General features: G+C 42.4%; 1 protein-coding gene across 1 annotated transcript in view; it reads right to left on the bottom strand.

Annotated features, from left to right (window-relative positions):
* The window catches only part of EDA (ectodysplasin A), a 196,543-nt gene that overhangs the window by 43,578 nt on the left and 135,924 nt on the right, over positions 1-17,041 (bottom strand). The gene's annotated exons all lie outside the window — the stretch shown is intronic.

Below are 17,041 nucleotides of genomic sequence, written 5' to 3' on the forward strand. Positions count from 1 at the left end.
AAGGGATAGGGGAGGACCTTAAGATACATTATAGCTCAAAGATATCTCATCATGGAATAGGGATTATAAATTCTAATTCTATAGTATGAGACAATATATTCATGTAATGTTTAAGAAAAGTTTTGTAAATGAGTTCCAATAGTTCATGGATTAAGGACTCAACCGTATGGGATTCCAGGGGCTTCTGTATAGGTTATTTAGGTTAATCTTTCTATCTACCCAATGGGACTCAGTGCTCAGTCTAGAAGATACCATCAGAGATGCTTAGTTTTGTAGTTCTCAAACTGTGGATTTGTGTCTCCAGAGATAACATGCATGTTAACAGCAAAAATGTTTTAAAATAAATTAATATAGAGAGGTGAGAAATAACAGACCTCAACCCTATTGTCCCTCGGCAAATTTGTGTACACAGAGTCAATCCCTTACCTCTCTCTAGAAGTGCAAAGTTTCCAAAAGTTCAATGAATAGGAGATTGTTGGGCGTGGAATAGGTCTGGACAAGAAGTAGTATGGAGAGAAATGTGAGAAGGAAGGGACAGCCAGTAGAAACAAAAGTGAAACTGTTTGAGCTTGAGCTCTTTCTGAGTGTAGCCTTCATTGATTTGAGATCTACCATATCATTCTCTCACCAGAAGGGAAAACCTATAATGGCAGCAGTGATTTTTAAATATCACTTAAAAAATGCATAGTGTGTACTTTCTAAAAAGGAAACCTACATCTATCTCTGAGATGTGAAGAATATGTACTAAGGTTATAACAACCAACAAGAATGCACTTTTATGTAGAAATCCATGATTAAATCAAGTCTTCCTAACTAGGGATTTAAATCTAATCCACCTTGGTTGAGATTCATGCACGTCATTTAACTTAAGGAGAATGCAGCACCTGAGATACAGAAAGTGGTAGAAGGGATGAGTGTAGCATATTATCCTACTTCAGAGAACAGGTTCTAGCCCCAAGTTCCTGCAGACCTACGCTCTGCTGGATAAATTCTAAGGTCTACAGAAAAAAAAAATAGGTGATGCAACTCAAAAATATTATAGTTGGCATCTCTTATAAAGATTAATAGACTTTACATTTTTTCCTCTGATTTTACTTTCTGCACACTACATTTGTCATGATTTGACTCTGTATATCTTCAAAATCTGTAACCAAAAAAATGTTGAAAACTTCTTTAAGACACATGAAGATATAGGTGGGACATTTAAAAAAAAACAACCCTATGCTCATTTAATTAATAAAGGTTTCAGAGTAGCAGCCGTGTTAGTCTGTATTCGCAAAAAGAAAAGGAGTACTTGTGGCACCTTAGAGACTAACAAATTTATTAGAGCATAAGCTTTCGTGAGCTAATTATAATTCTTGACGTCTGATTTGTGTCCATTCATTCTTTTACGTAGAGACTGTCCAGTTTGGCCAATGTACATGGCAGAGGGGCATTGCTGGCACATGATGGCATATATCACATTGGTAGATGCGCAGGTGAACGAGCCTCTGATAGTGTGGCTGATGTGATTAGGCCCTATGATGGTATCCCCTGAATAGATATATGGACAGAGTTGGCAACGGGCTTTGTTGCAAGGATAGGTTCCTGGGTTAGTGGTTCTGTTGTGTGGTTGCTGGTGAGTATTTGCTCCAGATTGTGGGGCTGTCTGTAAGCAAGGACTGGTCTGTCTCCCAAGATCTGTGAGAGTGATGGCTCGTCCTTCAGGATAGGTTGTAGATCACTTCAATCTCTCTGGTCACTCGATCACAGACCTAAGAGTGGCTATACTTCAACAAAAAAGCTTCAAAAACAGACTCCAAGGAGAGACTGCTGAATTGGAATTAATTTGCAAACTGGATACAATTAATTTAGAGACTGGGAATGGATGAGTCATTACACAAAGTAAAACTATTTCCCCATGGTATTTCTCCCTACCACCCCACCCCCCACTGTTCCTCTGATATTCTTGTTAACTGCTGGAATTAGCCTACCTTGCTTGTCACCATGAAAGGTTTTCCTCCTTTCCCCCCCCTGCTGCTGGTGATGGCTTATCTTAAGTGATCACTCTCCTTACAGTGTGTATGATAAACCCATTGTTTCATGTTCTCTGTGTGTGTATATAAATCTCTCCTCTGTTTTTTCCACCAAATGCATCCGATGAAGTGAGCTGTAGCTCACGAAAGCTTATGCTCTAATAAATTTGTTAGTCTCTAAGGTGCCACAAGTACTCCTTTTCTTTTTAATTAATAAAGGTGGGGTTTGCTGAAAATTTTCCAATTCCACCAAATCAGGTCAGTTTCTTGTTTTTTTTTTGATGTGAGCAGAACGCTTGGAAATATGTCTATTTTAAATAAGTCACACAAAAGGTAGATTATATTACATATCTGTCAAAAGAGGTGTAATTAACAAGGTGAGCTGCATCCTTAGGTAGAGTTCCAAATTGTGACGATTAGAACAGAGTGGATCATCTTAAAATATACTCTGATAGCATAAACATTCAATTTAGAACTGAGAGCTTTCTTTCTTTGGATAAATTTTATTCGGAGGCTGGGAGGTTTTAGATGATATAATTACACATAAGAATGTACATAAGTTAGTCATGTGCGTGTGCACACACACACACACACACACACACACACACAGAGGCAAGTACAGCTGCCATATGAATTGTTTTATATAAGACAGACACCATGAAGGAAAAAAATAATAAAAAGCCCACTGATGCATCTTTAAAAATTAGTTTAATCTAATATCAAATCCAAATTACTAAAGCTCACTAATAATAATTTTAGCTCCTATAGGACTATACAACCTGAAATCTGAATTTCCTGAGTTTGTAATATTTGTTCCAGGAATAATTACAACATTCCTGCAATGAGTACCATTAAGATACAGGTATGTATTCTCAATCTTAACTCTATATAAACACAATTTTTGTTTGGGAAGATATATTACAAGCCCAGAAAATATAATATAGATGTACATAATGAAAATCTTGTATAGACCTAAAGGATGGTGAGATTAGGCTCTCTCTAAATTATCATATCCATTGTATGGAGAATTAAGTGAAGCCCAAGTTTACAGAGCTAGCCAGTGTAAGAAGCAAGGCCTCTTATCTAATCTACCAACACCTACTGCCTCCCAGATTGGGTTGCCAACTTTCTACTCTAACAAAACTGAACACCCTTGCTCTGCTCCTCCTCCAAGGCCCTGCCCCTTTTCTGAGGCCCACTCACTCCATCCCCCCACCCTTACTCACTTGTTCATTTTCACCAGGCTGGGGCAGGGGGTTGGGGTGCTGGGTGTGTGTGAGGGCTCCAGCAGGGGGTGCAGGCTCTGGAGTGGGGCTGGGGATGAAGGGTTTGGGGTGCAGGAGAGTGCTCTGGGCTGGGATTGAGGGGTTTGGAGGGCAGGAGGGGAATCAGGGTTGGGGCAGGGGGCTGGGGTGTGGGAGAGAGGTGAGGGCTCCAGCTGGGGGTGTGGGCTCTGGTGTGGGACAGTGGACAAGGGATTTGGGGTGCAGGATGGGGCTCCAGGCTGGGGCTGAGGGGTTCAGAGGGAGGGAGGGAGGGGGATCAGGGCTGGGGCAGGGAGTTGGGGCATAGGAGGAGGTCAAGGGTGCAGGCTCTGGGCAGCACTTACCTCAGGTAGCTCCCAGAAGAAGTGGCATGTCCCCCATCCAGCTCGGAAGTGGAGGTGTGGCCAGGCAGCTTGGTGTGCTGCCCCATCTGTAGGCACTGTACCCACAGCTCTCATTGGCCATGGTTCCCGGCCAATGGAAGCTGCAAAGCTGGTGCTTGGGGCGGAGGCAGTGTGCGGAGCCCCCTGGCTGCCTCTACGTATAGGAGCCAGAGGAGGGACATGCCACTTCTTCTGGGAGCTGCCTAACTTTTAACGGCCTGGTCAGCAGTGCTAAGTGGAGCCGCCAGGGTCCCTTTTCGACCGGATGTTCTGGTCAAAAACCAGACACCTGGCAACCCTACTCCCAGACTAGTCACTTAATCTGTCTCTCTTTTTATCCATATATAAAATGGGTGAGATATTTATTGTAGGTGAAATCCAAAAAACATACAAGATGTCTACAACCACTTGGGGGAAGCTTTGTTACTCTCATTTTGCAGGTAAAGACAGAAAGACGGAGTGAGGTGCGAGTATCAGAGGGAAAATTATTTTTTCACTACAAAAAATTTTCTCTCTATTGATACTCACACCTTCTTGTCAACTGTTGGGAGTGGGCCACATCCACCCTAATTGAGTTGGCTTCGTTAACACTGACCCCGCACTTGGTAAGGCAACTCCCATCTTTTCATGTGCTGTATATTTATACCTGCTTATTGTATTTTTCACTCCATGCATCTTATGAAGTGGATTATAGCCCATGAAAGCTTATGCCCAAATAAATTTGTTATTGTATATCTCTAAGGTGCCACAAGAACTCCTCGTTGTTTTTGCTGAGCCTGTCCATCTTAGCTAGCTTGCTCTGACCTTGTCTGGTCCTTCAGTTAAGCCAGACCCCCCTGCTATCAAAGCATGCCTGTCTCTTCTCTACTGCCCAAACATAGTTTGTCCCTGTGGGTTTCTCGAGTTTTTATATCTCCATACCAACACCTAGGTTCTTTGTTCTCATGGCTGGGATTTTCCATTATCCCCTTCTTGCAGAGGAGATGGAAGGACTAGCTTCTCCCAGCCTCAGCCAACCTCCATAGCATGCTCATTTTTTGGTCAGAGCAGAGTTGGTAAGGTCAACGAATCTCCATTGTCTTGGCTCCAAGAGAGACTTGCTGCAGCTCTGTCAACAAATGGTGAATTCAACATCTACTAAGGTAGAGTTACCATATTTGAACATTCAAAAAAAGAGGACACTCCATGGGGGGGGGGCGGGCTTTTGCTCACACTCCCCTTCCCCACCCCCATTCAACCCCTTCCCCAAAGTCCCCACCCCAGCCTGCCTCCTCCCCTGAGTGCACTGCGTTCTCCCTTCTCCCTCCCAGCCGCGTGAAACAGCTGTTTCGTGGCACAAGCGCTGGGAGCTAGGAGGAAAAAGCGAGCACTCTCTCGAATGATCAACATTCACTCTCTTTTTTGAATGATAAATTCTTCTTTGGGGAAAAATAAAAATGGCAAAATCCCAGACGTTTTTAAGATATTTAAAAATTCCTCCTGGACAGCGATTTAAGAACCAAAAAGATGGACATGTCTGGGAAAATACAGACGTATGGTAACCCTAACTAATGGTATGTTTATTCTGCAATTGGGAGTGATCCTCCCAGCACAGGCAGACAAACTCATACTATACGTGCTTCAACTAGCATGCTAAAAAATAGCAGCATGGATGTTAAGATTCAGGCTGGAGCTCAGGTTCTCAAACCTACCTGACCTCCTAGGCTTGAGAAGGAGAGGTAACTTACCTGGTACAGTAACTTGAGTTCTTTGAGATGTGTCCCCTCTATGGGTGCTTCACATCAGGGTAGGTGCGCACCCATGCACTCTTGGTTAGAGATTTCTGTCAGCAGTGTCCACAACTGCACCCTAGATACACTTGTGTCTTGCTACCACTACGGTTCCTTCTCAACCACGTAAGTCCCAAGAAGACGACTCCAAAGCAGAGGGGAAGGTGGGCAGGTAGTGGAGCACCCACAGAGACAAACATCTCAAAGAACTCTAGTTACTGTACAAGGTACACATCTCCTTCTTCGAGTAATGTCCCTATGGGGGTTCCACATCAGGAGACTCCCAATTAATACCTCCATCATGGAGGAAGATGCCAAGGAAATGGATTCAATACAATTGTAGAACAGAGGCACTGAAGGCCATGTCAGTCCTAGAGACAGGCATGAGAGCATAATGCTTTAAAATCCTAGGCAGATTTTAAATTTAGAGAGAATATAGGTTTCTCCCAAGCAGCGAGGCAGCTTGAATGTCTGTCACTGTGGGGAAATGACCAGTGGCAGGCCTCGCAAGGTTTGGAAGCCCAGGGTCTTGAGCATAACCTGTACTCGAGGCTTTGGATGAGGGCTGGGGAAATAAACCCTCCTGGGTCCAAAATGGATGAAGAAATAAAGAAAACAAGGAGAACCCCTCCAAGCACAAACTTGTGTTGGTAACAGGAAAAAAAAATAACTTAAGAAAAAAATAAAATGAAAAAGGTATAAAAGCATGATACAGAGAGCCGCCTGGCTCAGGTAACAGACACCTCAATATTCCATCTCAAGCTGCTGGCAGTTGAGAAGGAACTGGTGTGGTGGTGGGAATGCTCCTCTCTATATACTGTACTCTCATATTTTGGTACAAAACTGTCTAGGGTGCAGGCACAAACCTGGTGACACTGCTGACAAAAAATCCTGAGCAATAGTGAACAGATGCGCACATATTCTGATGTGAAGCACCCAAAGGGACATGACTTGAAGAGAAACCAGAGCTTCAGCCCAAGCCACAACACCCACACTATTTTTAGCACTCTCGCTTGAGCCCCTCTACTGTGAATTTGTCTACCCGGGCTGGATGGCTCACTCCCAGGTGCAGTGTAGACATGCCCATAGAGACATTTCATGATACAACAATTTCATATCATCAATGTGAATTCATAAGTTGTACATAGTGTAGCTGGTCCCATGATATTGGAGAGACAAGATAGGTGAGGTAATATCTTTTATTGGACCAACTTCTGTAGACCTGAAGAAGCGCTGTGTGTGGATTGAAAGCTTGTCTCTCTCACCAACAGAAGTTGGTCCAATAAAAGATATCACCTCACCCTCCTTGTCTCTCTAAGTTGTACACAGACAGATTCCTAAAATTGTCACAGGAAGGTCTTGAAAATTATCTCATAACCATCCTCTACAAGAGTTTGTGTACTTTTATGTGAAGTATCAAATGCAGACGATTGTTGAAGGCAGAATACTGGATTAAATTATCATTGGTCTCCTCTGCTATAGAAATTCCTGTGTTCCTCAATACTTACCAAATGCCTACTAAGAGAAGGTCATATAAAAAGATGAGGCCCTGAGACACCAGTCTGGTTGGACCTCAGTTCTCACCAGCACCTTCTGGAAAAGGGGAAGATTCTGGAATTCTTACCAGGATGCTGTCCCTGTACACTGCTTGGGAACTCCATTACTATGGAGCACATAAAGGCCCCAGCAAAGATAAGGGACCAATTATGCTATAAAAAGACATAATGACCTCTGTACCAAACTGCTTACAATCTACACAGACCAGACAGGTAAAAGATGGGAGGTGAAACAGAGACAAAGAGAGTGAAGTGACATGGTCAAGGTCACACAGTAAATCAGTGGCAGAACAAAGCTCTCCTGACTCTCAGTCCAGTCTCCTGTTTACTAGACTATGCTGCCTCCATCTTTCATACCAGCCTCTGACTACCAGGTAACTGATAAATCTGAAGCACACTGTCATGGATCCACTTACCACAGTGGCACCTCCTGCTGGCCGTCCTGGGGATTAGCTCTGCCAGTTGGTACGCCCTCTTTGGGTGGTGCCTCTCCAGTCATCTTCTCACCCTGAGGACCCACCTCACTCCAGGAACCGCGGTGTCCTCTGCATGACTTGGCCTTCTGGCCCGGTTATCATCCCCGTTTCCCCTTTTAGAGTTTACCCCAAAGTTTTTCTATGCAAACAGTCCCAGGCAGCCTTCTACTGGGCTGTCCTGATAATGCCACTTCCCCAGTGTCCATTAGCAGAAGCCAAGCCCACCCTCTACTCTGGGTTCCAGTCCAGGGACTTTCAGCTCAGTAGTTCTTGGCTCTACCCTCTCAGCCCTGACTCTTCTCCCATCTTCCTGGCTGCTGCCAGGGGGAGGGGTAGTGGGGTGGCGGGAGTAGGAAGAGGTGATTTCCACCATTCCTCTTTTCCTGTGTGTTTTCCCACAAAAAACCCTAAACAAACAAACAAAACCCAACCCCCCTTTCCCCCCCCAAAACAAACAAACAAAAAACACATCACACGTCTGATGTTGCTTCTTGGAGCTTTCTAAAGCCCTAACAGAGTGCAATTGATATTATTATTGTCATTTTTTACTGTTACTATAAGGATTCTGAATGACAGCTAAGAAATGATCAGCCTGGTAAATTTTTATAGATTTCTACTGCGAGAAGGAACCACTATAATCATCTAGGCTGATTTCTGCAAAACAAAGGCCAAAGAACCTCACGGAGCAGTCTCTACATCAAGCCCATAATTTCTGTTTGAGTTAGAGCATGTCTTTTAGAAAGACATCCAGTCTCAATTTAAAGATTTCAAGTCATAGAGAATCCACCATACCCCTAGATAAGTGTTCCAATGACCAAATATTAACATATCAACTTTGGTCAGGTCTCTTAGCCTCCGCTCCTCCATTTATAAAATGGGGGTAATGATATTTGCTTACTTCACAGGGGCGCTGAGGCCTAAATATTTCAGAAGTGTTACACAAGTGCAAAGTATTATTAAGGACAGTCCATGGCTGAGTTGCGACAACTCAAGATATCGGCATGGAGCCATGTACTTAATTTAGAACATATGTTTTTGGGAGGGGTTAGGCACCAATATGTCTTCAAGATTTTTTTAGGAAATTTGGGCTAACCAGATGAAAGCTGTCTGAAGCATGTTGAAATATCAAAATCAGGGTCATGCAAACTTTCGGAAACATGCAGAAGTTGTTTTCAAAGAGGAAAGAATTTCTCAGCCAAATTTTAAAGAAAAAGTCAGAGGGACAGTGCTCACCAAGAAGAGCGGATTAAAACAAATTTGGAGTTTGCAGCCCAATTCATGTTTAGTAAAAAATAAGCTAGGAAAACATCTCTGAAAAACTATTCATCATGAAACTACTCAAACATCTTATCCAATTTGCCCCAAGCCTGTCAGGGAAAAAAAAAATGTATGCAGGCAAAAGATCATGTCTGTGTAATTTCAGAAAGAATGGTTTGGTTTTGTTCAAATTAGAGGCAGAATGTCAAAGTAAGCCTTATAACTGGAAGCTAATTTCAATCCTAACTACAATAATATAGAGATGAGTATGTCAATTAAAAATTGCCATACTATTAAAATATACCACCTATTAAAAAAATTATTCATCAGAACCAGAGACTGTATGGTTAAAAGTGCCCTATGAAACAGAGATAATCTAGAGGATACACAGACATTTATGGTATTTACATTTCAATGCACTGCTACTATAATATTCTTGACCTTTGCTACAGAGAATAAAAAACAGTTACCTATCACGTCTTTCATCATGGGGAAGAGAGGTGGGTGTTTGCCACAATGTCTTAGTGGTGTTATGGATAGTCTTAATGAGGAGCAAAACCACCCTCGAGGGACCTTCAGGGATGTCAGAATGTCAACCACAGGGTTTTTCTCCTTTGATACCTCCTCTGTCTGCATGCTCAAATTTTGCGCCACCCTCCTGAGCAAATCTTGGTGTGCCCTGTTGTCCATGGCACACAATGTGGTGGAAGGGCCTGCTACCACTTAATCCATGGAGGATGAGGAAGATGCCCATGGGGCACCGGGTCTTCCTGACCCTCTGGTTCACAGGAATCCCCATGCGCCGAAAAGCCCTGTGCAGTGCCGGGAGTGGTGCTGGTTTCTGGGCCCATGCCTGTCTCGGGACTGGTCCCAGTGCTGGGCCTGTGTGCCCATCTCCTGCCGTTGTGGAGGTTCCCAGGATACTGATGTCGATGGAGGGACTGGACCCGTGCCTCCAAAGCCACTGACAAAGATCTTGCACCCGGCCCTTGGGCTTGATGGTAGGCCAGGGTCAAGAAGGGCCATTGAGCGACACCTGCCACTGCAGAGGCCAGGACATCATGGGTAGCGGCTGCCTTTCCTCTTGTCTAGAGCGGTTCCGAGAACGGTGCCAACTTTGCCTAGAGATGTATGACTCCGCCTCGGAGACCGACAAGGACTCCGACCTCAGTGACCAAGGCGGTGCGGAGTGAGACGGTGCTGGAGAGCAGTGCCGAGGTGAGGGTGACAGTGTCTCATCATTGTCAGCTTGCCTCTAGAGGGCATGGTACCCCCTTGTGGCACTGGTGTTGGGGACTGCGGCCTCATCACTATCAGGTCCCTAGCCATCTCAAAGTTTCCAGCATAAAGGAAAGGTCTAGATTCTTCTCCTGACACTCTCGCACCAGGGAGTCAACTAGACCCAGACTCAAAGACCTCCCTGTGAGGCCAGAGTCAACAGTGCTGACTGAGTCAGAACCAGAGCAGGGTGTCCTGGTGCAGGACACACCCCACAGGTGCCTTCTCGCTCCACTACCTTAGTGGGAGAGCGACCTCTGTCTGTTTTTTTTCTTTTGTGTGGCAATGGCAAATGGATGTGGTTCCAGGCACTCAGACTGGAGGAAGTCTTTGGCACTGGAACGGCATTGCCAAGGGTCCATGGAGCCCTAGTGTTTTCTTGGTGCCACAACCTCTCTTACTGAGGCCAGTGCGCTCCACACCAAAGTGCTAGTCTTGAAGTCAGATGCCATCTGTGCCGGGCTGGGGATGAAGGGCTTACTCCATGAGGAGTAGTTTCAGCCTGAAGTTCCTCTCCTTCTTGGTCCTTGGGCAGAAGCCTCTGCAGATCTTACACTTATCTGTTTGATGGGCTTCCCCCAAGCACTTCCAACAGGAGTCATGTGCGTCTCCCTTTGCAATAGGCTTCAGACCGTTTGAAACCCTGAGACCGAGGAATGCCCCAGTCCCTGGGAGGGGAAATGTGTGTGGGGATTAATGGAACGACCAACTGAAACTTATCGAAATCTAACTAAAACTACTTGAACTAACTGACATTAAGTTTTTTAACTATTTACAGATAACAATGAGAAAAATGTCCACTAGGGAATTGGTGTTAGCAAGAGAGGAGCCGTCATTGGAGGTAAGAAGGAACTGAAGTGTTGGTGGGTCAGCAGGAATCTATATACACCGCCATGAAGGCACGACTCCAGGGGACTCCACAGCTGACCCGACGAGTACCGCTAGGCCTTCTGGTGACTGAGCACGCAGCATGCATACACTTACTTGGAATGGATATGAGCAATCACGCAAAGAAGAAATTTATGCTCATGGAATATTTAAAAATAGTGGTGCATTAGAAAGCACATCTGCATAAATATATGACCTTGCATAGCCATTTTGGCATTTGATGTGGCCTGTAATTTCTCTTTAAAATCCCTAGCAGACCATTTATTTACAATAATCACAATAATCACCCAGAAAGGTGAAAGGAGCATGAAAAGGCAAAGACAATCCAAGCTGAGATCATATTCAGGTGAGCGAGCCTTGGCTGATCAAAATGTTACTATCCTGTCCACCATACAAGACCCTAACATCTGCAAATCACTAACATTTAGAAATGAGGAACTATTTTTATGTTCAGCAGGCTAAGACGTGCAAGTCTAAAGATTTATTTCACTAGTGGTTGCTCAACTTCTCTCTTTACCAATGAAAAACAAATAATATCTGAAGCAAAAAGCTGGTGAAAGAAGTATTAGTCATTTAAGCTACTGCTGAAATACTTTAAAAGCCAAAAACAACTAGCAATAAACAGCAGTCTGAGACATAAGGATGACTAGATCCATAAATCTGTTCATCATTTTAGAATATGAGGAGGATTCTATAATGTCACAGCTTTCATTTCATAATCAGCGTTTCTTCCCATTGACCTAAAGGACAATAATTGAAAGAATAAGTTCAATTATCTGTTACTTATATAAACTACTTTTGTAAATAATAAAATAAAACTTTAAAAAATCATACTTCCATCTAAAAAAGTATTACACATTTTTACTGTAAGCAACACCTAAGATTACTAGAACTGAAAGGGATTAGGAGAAAACATAGTTTTAGTTTATTTACTTTGCCCTAAATTTTCAGCTTGGGCGATAAAAATTAGGAACCCAAGTATATTTAAGCAAAGTGATCCGATTTTCAGATATGACCAGTATCTGCAGTTCCATCAGGGAGAGTTGAGAGGTGCTGAACACTCCTCAGGATTTGCCCCCCTCCCCTTTAAAAAAAATTAAGTACTCTTCTAAAGGCTAAGTTTTAATAAAACTTTCTTAGCATCCATGTACTACACTTTTAAGGATTATTTTCCCTTTAGAGAGGTAACTTAATACATTACCGTTCAAATGTGTAATATCTCAGAAGCTGTTTCTCAGAGAAGCACATTTGCAGTAGTGCAATAGCAATGTGTTTTTATGATTTCCTGTTTAACAAAAGTTTAACTGATTGTATTTTTATGTGACTATCCTTCAAATAGGTTACTATGTTCATTTATCTTAATAAAATTCAAAGATTACTTTCCTTAAAATATTATTGAACTATTTCTTTAATGAGGAAGACTGAGCATACCATTTATACTTGCATGCTATGGGTTTAAAGTTATTAATACATTTAAATTACACAAGTAGAAATGAAAAATAAAAGTTTTTCATAAACTGATCTCCAATGTATGTTTTTCCATAAAACATACATGGACATCCAGTGCAAAAAGAAGCACGTCCGATGAAAACGTAAGATACTGAATTTTAAAAAAGTGATAAAATGCTTTGAGAACACCTTCAGTTACATTAGATAGGATTACAAAAAATTTAAGAGATAACCCTTTTTACTTCATCCCTTTGATTGCTGACTTCATGACCTTGTGGAGTCACTGCCCTCTTGACCTGCCTCTTGAGGTTGCACTCCCACCTCCATTCAACATGCTCCATGACTGCTGTTATTATCCAGCTCCTGCTTTTACTGAAATTGCGGTCTCACAATAAATAGCTAGTTCTCACTGGCTATCCGCTGCCCCACTCGCCTGATTGCTTACTCCACATCCATTCATTGCATGACTGTCTGCTAAAATAACTCACTGCTAACTGACCTGTCTCATCACATCTGGTTGATTGCCTAGTTACTTTCCCATGGCTCTTACCACCCTCCTCATCTGCATCTACACTTCTCCTTTCTACAAACTCCTCTCCGTCCACTGACTTCATTTCCCCTTCCCTTTTATTCTCTCTCCCCTCCACAGGTCCCATCAGCCCAAGGTACCTACTCCTCTTTCCCTCTTTATCCTGATCCACAAAAATCTAGATCAGACATCCACAACCTCCTCCTCCTCACATCTGCTGATATCTATGCACCCCGCCATCTGCCACCTTCCACCCCACCATCTGCCTCCTTCCTTCAGTTTCACCATCTTTCTGGTTAAGTAGCAGTACTTCTTCAACTTTCAGTGACTCCCAGGCCTACAATTCCAGCTGCCTGTTTACCACTTCTGACTCCCTCCCCAAACCCTCTCCACCTCCGGTCCTGCCTTCCCTCTCCACACAGGATCACGCCAGCTGCTTCAATGTAAAAAAAAAACAAAAAAAAACAAAAAAACCCCAACCCCAACTAAATATGACATCAACTCTCCCTTTACACTTCACCTCCACACTGAACTCTGTGTCATGGACCCTGAGGCTGATCCCTTGTTTTTCTCCTTTAATCCTTCCATCTGCCCCAGTGACCCATTCCTCTCCCATCTCTTGTTCTTCCTTATCTTCAGTCTAATCCCTGCCCTTGCTCTTTTCATTAACCTTGTACTCTCCTCTGGCTCCTTCCCCTCATGACAAATATGCACTGATCTCTATCACTGTTGATCCATACTCTTCTCAAAATCTTGTCATCTCCTGGGTTTTCATGACTCTAACCTTTCCTGGAATCGCCTCTTAACTCTCGGATTGCTCCTTTAGTGTCTTGTTTGGTCTTCCTCCTTTCTTCCCTTTTTCAGTGGTGATTCCTTAAGGCTCCATCTTTGGCCCTCTCCTCTTCTCCCTCTATGCTATCTTTGGGTGACTTTTTCTACCAACATGGCTGTAACTATCATCTTTACGCCGGTGACTCACAAATCGCCTTCTCTAGTCTGGATCTTTCTCCCTGGATCCAAACAAAAATCTTAACCTCTGTTTCTGAAATCTCCTTATGGATGTCAAGCTATCATCTGAAACTTAAAACAGATAAAACTGAGAGCCTGGTCTGTCTAATCCACTCATCTTCCCCCTTTCTTTATTCATTTTTTTCCCCCAATAAGAACAATTTTATTATCAGGGAAGTTGTTTTACTATACGCAGAGAACAGACATGGTATGGAACAAAAAGCTTAGACAAGCAATGCATGTAACTTCAATGTGCCTTATTTAAAAGGAATCAAGTTATAGCCAAATTAAAGTAACCCATTCTCCTTCAGTACAAGGATACTAAGCTAGCTGCAGATTTAATGTTCTCTAGCAATGTAGCTGGCCCTGCCACGACTGAACCCAGGACCTGATACAAATCAGTTCACAAGCATTTGGCTCCACAAAGAGGATACATCAGGACTCCCATCCCCACCCCAGAATTTGTGACATGGTTTCAAACCTTTAAACAAATTCATGGTGGGCAGCACAACCATCCTCCTTGCTGCATAAGACCATAATCTTGGTTTCATCTTTGACTTGGCCTGGCCCACAAAAACAGGCAGCGTCTAAATCTTGCTGCTGCTTCTTTCACAGCATCTCCCAAGATCTGACCTTTCCTCTGTGCCTGCTCTTGTCCAAATCCTGATCATTTCATATCTTGAGTACTATAATCTCCTCTCTAGCATCAATGCTTGCAACAAAGCAAATTCCCCTCCCCACAAATTCATTCAAAATACCATTTCTAAGATCATCTTCTTGGCATGTCACTCTGACTATGTCTTTCCTCCAAATCCTTCATTGGAGCCCCTCCTAAGCCACTTCAAACATGATCTTTTTATCCTTACTTTCAAAGTCCTCCACAACTTAGCCCCATGCTACCTATCCAACCTATTATCTTATTACAAGTTTGATTCCTGCCTTTGATCCACTAATGATGCCAGCCTCGATTGCCTTTCAACATCAACAAGCCCTTTCAAAATCCATAAAGCCATTGTCACACTTCAAGACAGCAGCACCTGTATTCCCCCTCTATGGCTCAGGAAGAGCACTCAATCTAGGCAAAGCCAGGCTGCCGCCTGAAGTAGTTTTCTGAGAGTACTGCTATAATAGCCATATTCGACTTATGACTTCCTTAAAAAGTTAGCATTTTTCTATATCTAAAACATTAAGGGCCTGATTCACCTCAATGCTATATCACATTTACGCCTTTGGAATTACACCAACATAAAACTGGAGTAATGTGGTGGTGAATTAGGCCATACATTTTTGATTAGTTGTAATTCAACAGCATTAGGACCACAAACATTCTCTTTTAATTGAATGTAAGCAAGATAAGTTTCAAATAAGAGAGAGGTTTGAGGTTATTTTTCTGTGAAGGTATTTAGAATGGGGTCTTAAATAAAATTTTGAACGAAAACCCTGTTACCAGCTTAACTATAGAGCCACTGTTGCTGGCTCAATAATTACATTAGACTGAATTCTTTTAAAAAAAAAATTCTTGGCTCTGCTCACATGCAGCCAAGCCCAGCCAAGTTCCTTGGGTTCACATGAGAACCTGCAGCCTTTCCTATTTAGTTTGCTGCACTATTGCTGGATATGGAGGACGGCAAGATGTGTCTCATATGTAGCCCTTTGTTTTCCTTCAGGCATTTAGGTGGGGATCCAAATAGTGCTCTTTGCTATAGACAACAGAGCTACAGAGCTGACAGACAACATCACTATTTCTACTACATGCAGGCTAATATTTCTAAATCAAGAATCCAGAGGATTTTTTTGGGCTTGTTGGCTGGAGCCACAGGGTTTATTTTCTTTATATACCACTGCTCCATATTGCTTACTTTATCAATACCACACATTTAAATTCAACAATTTAAAGAGTAGTATTGCAGCTGTGTTTTTGTTTTGTTTATTTTATTCAGTTGTTGCTTAAAACAAAACATTCTGACATTTTAAGTCATAACCCATGGAGATAAACAACAGACATATGTCATGAATTCCAGAATAAATGATTCCCAAGTGATTTCTCAGCAAGAATCTGATCAAGTGTCCTAAAGGTTCTGCTACATCTACAACGTTCATTGAAGGAATGTTTTAAACATAAACTCCCCACTACAGTCACCCATATGAAATTAAGGACAGGTGTGAGGTAGTCTGCTCTCAAGTTTACCTCATGTCTGCTAGAAATCTACATGTTTGTGTTTTTCCTGCCACGTACACTTTTATCCACTTACTGTACATTTGTAGAAATATTAGACAGGTACATTATCAGATAAATAATCTGATTAATTACATGCATGCATGCACACCCACATAAAAGATCTAAGATAAAAGCTTTACTATATCTTTTCCATCTCTTATGTCTATTAATCTACAAAAGGGGCTCCTGTAAAGTAAGAAGGTCTGCTCTGTACCTTTAGTGACTGGGATCTTTGCAATATTCACTGTCTTACAGCCCTTGAAAGTAAAACAATACTTTGCTGAACATTTTTTTGTGTGTGTCTCAGTTTACCTGTCTATGCTGTTTCAATCCAGATTAACACAGGGTCGGGGGAGGTATATTAATGAGAGTAATAACCACAATGTACAGCAACATTAACAAATTCCCATGTAAAATATAAAAGGAGTACTTGTGGCACCTTAGAGACTAACAAATTTATTTGAGCATAAGCTTTCGTGAGCTACAGCTCACTTCATCAGTTTTCCACCAAATGCATCCGATGAAGTGAGCTGTAGCTCACGAAAGCTTATGCTCTAATAAATGTGTTAGTCTCTAAGTTGCCACAAGTACTCTTTTTGCGAATACAGACTAACACGGCTGCTACTCTGAAACATGTAAAATATAGAATATGTTGCAATTAAAAAAATCTGCACAACTTCCCACTGGTCCTGTTCTTCAGCTCTGTGAAATCCAAAACTGCTTTCACGGTGTATAGCGTACCTAGTCTATAATACAACCGCCTGATTGCTTTTACACAAGGGCATACAATTCAGGGCTCAATACAGCTGCAGTAATCTGACCACCAGAGGGTGCCAACTGAAGGAACTATGTGGCTAAAATGATTGAAGGGTCATAGCATATTCATTGAAATGAGAGCTCAGCAGTGAATACTCTAATAAGTATTTCTAATAAGACAGACAACTGAATTT

The sequence above is a fragment of the Dermochelys coriacea genome, chromosome 9, assembly GCF_009764565.3.
Source record: "Dermochelys coriacea isolate rDerCor1 chromosome 9, rDerCor1.pri.v4, whole genome shotgun sequence".
Lineage (NCBI taxonomy): Eukaryota > Metazoa > Chordata > Testudines > Dermochelyidae > Dermochelys > Dermochelys coriacea.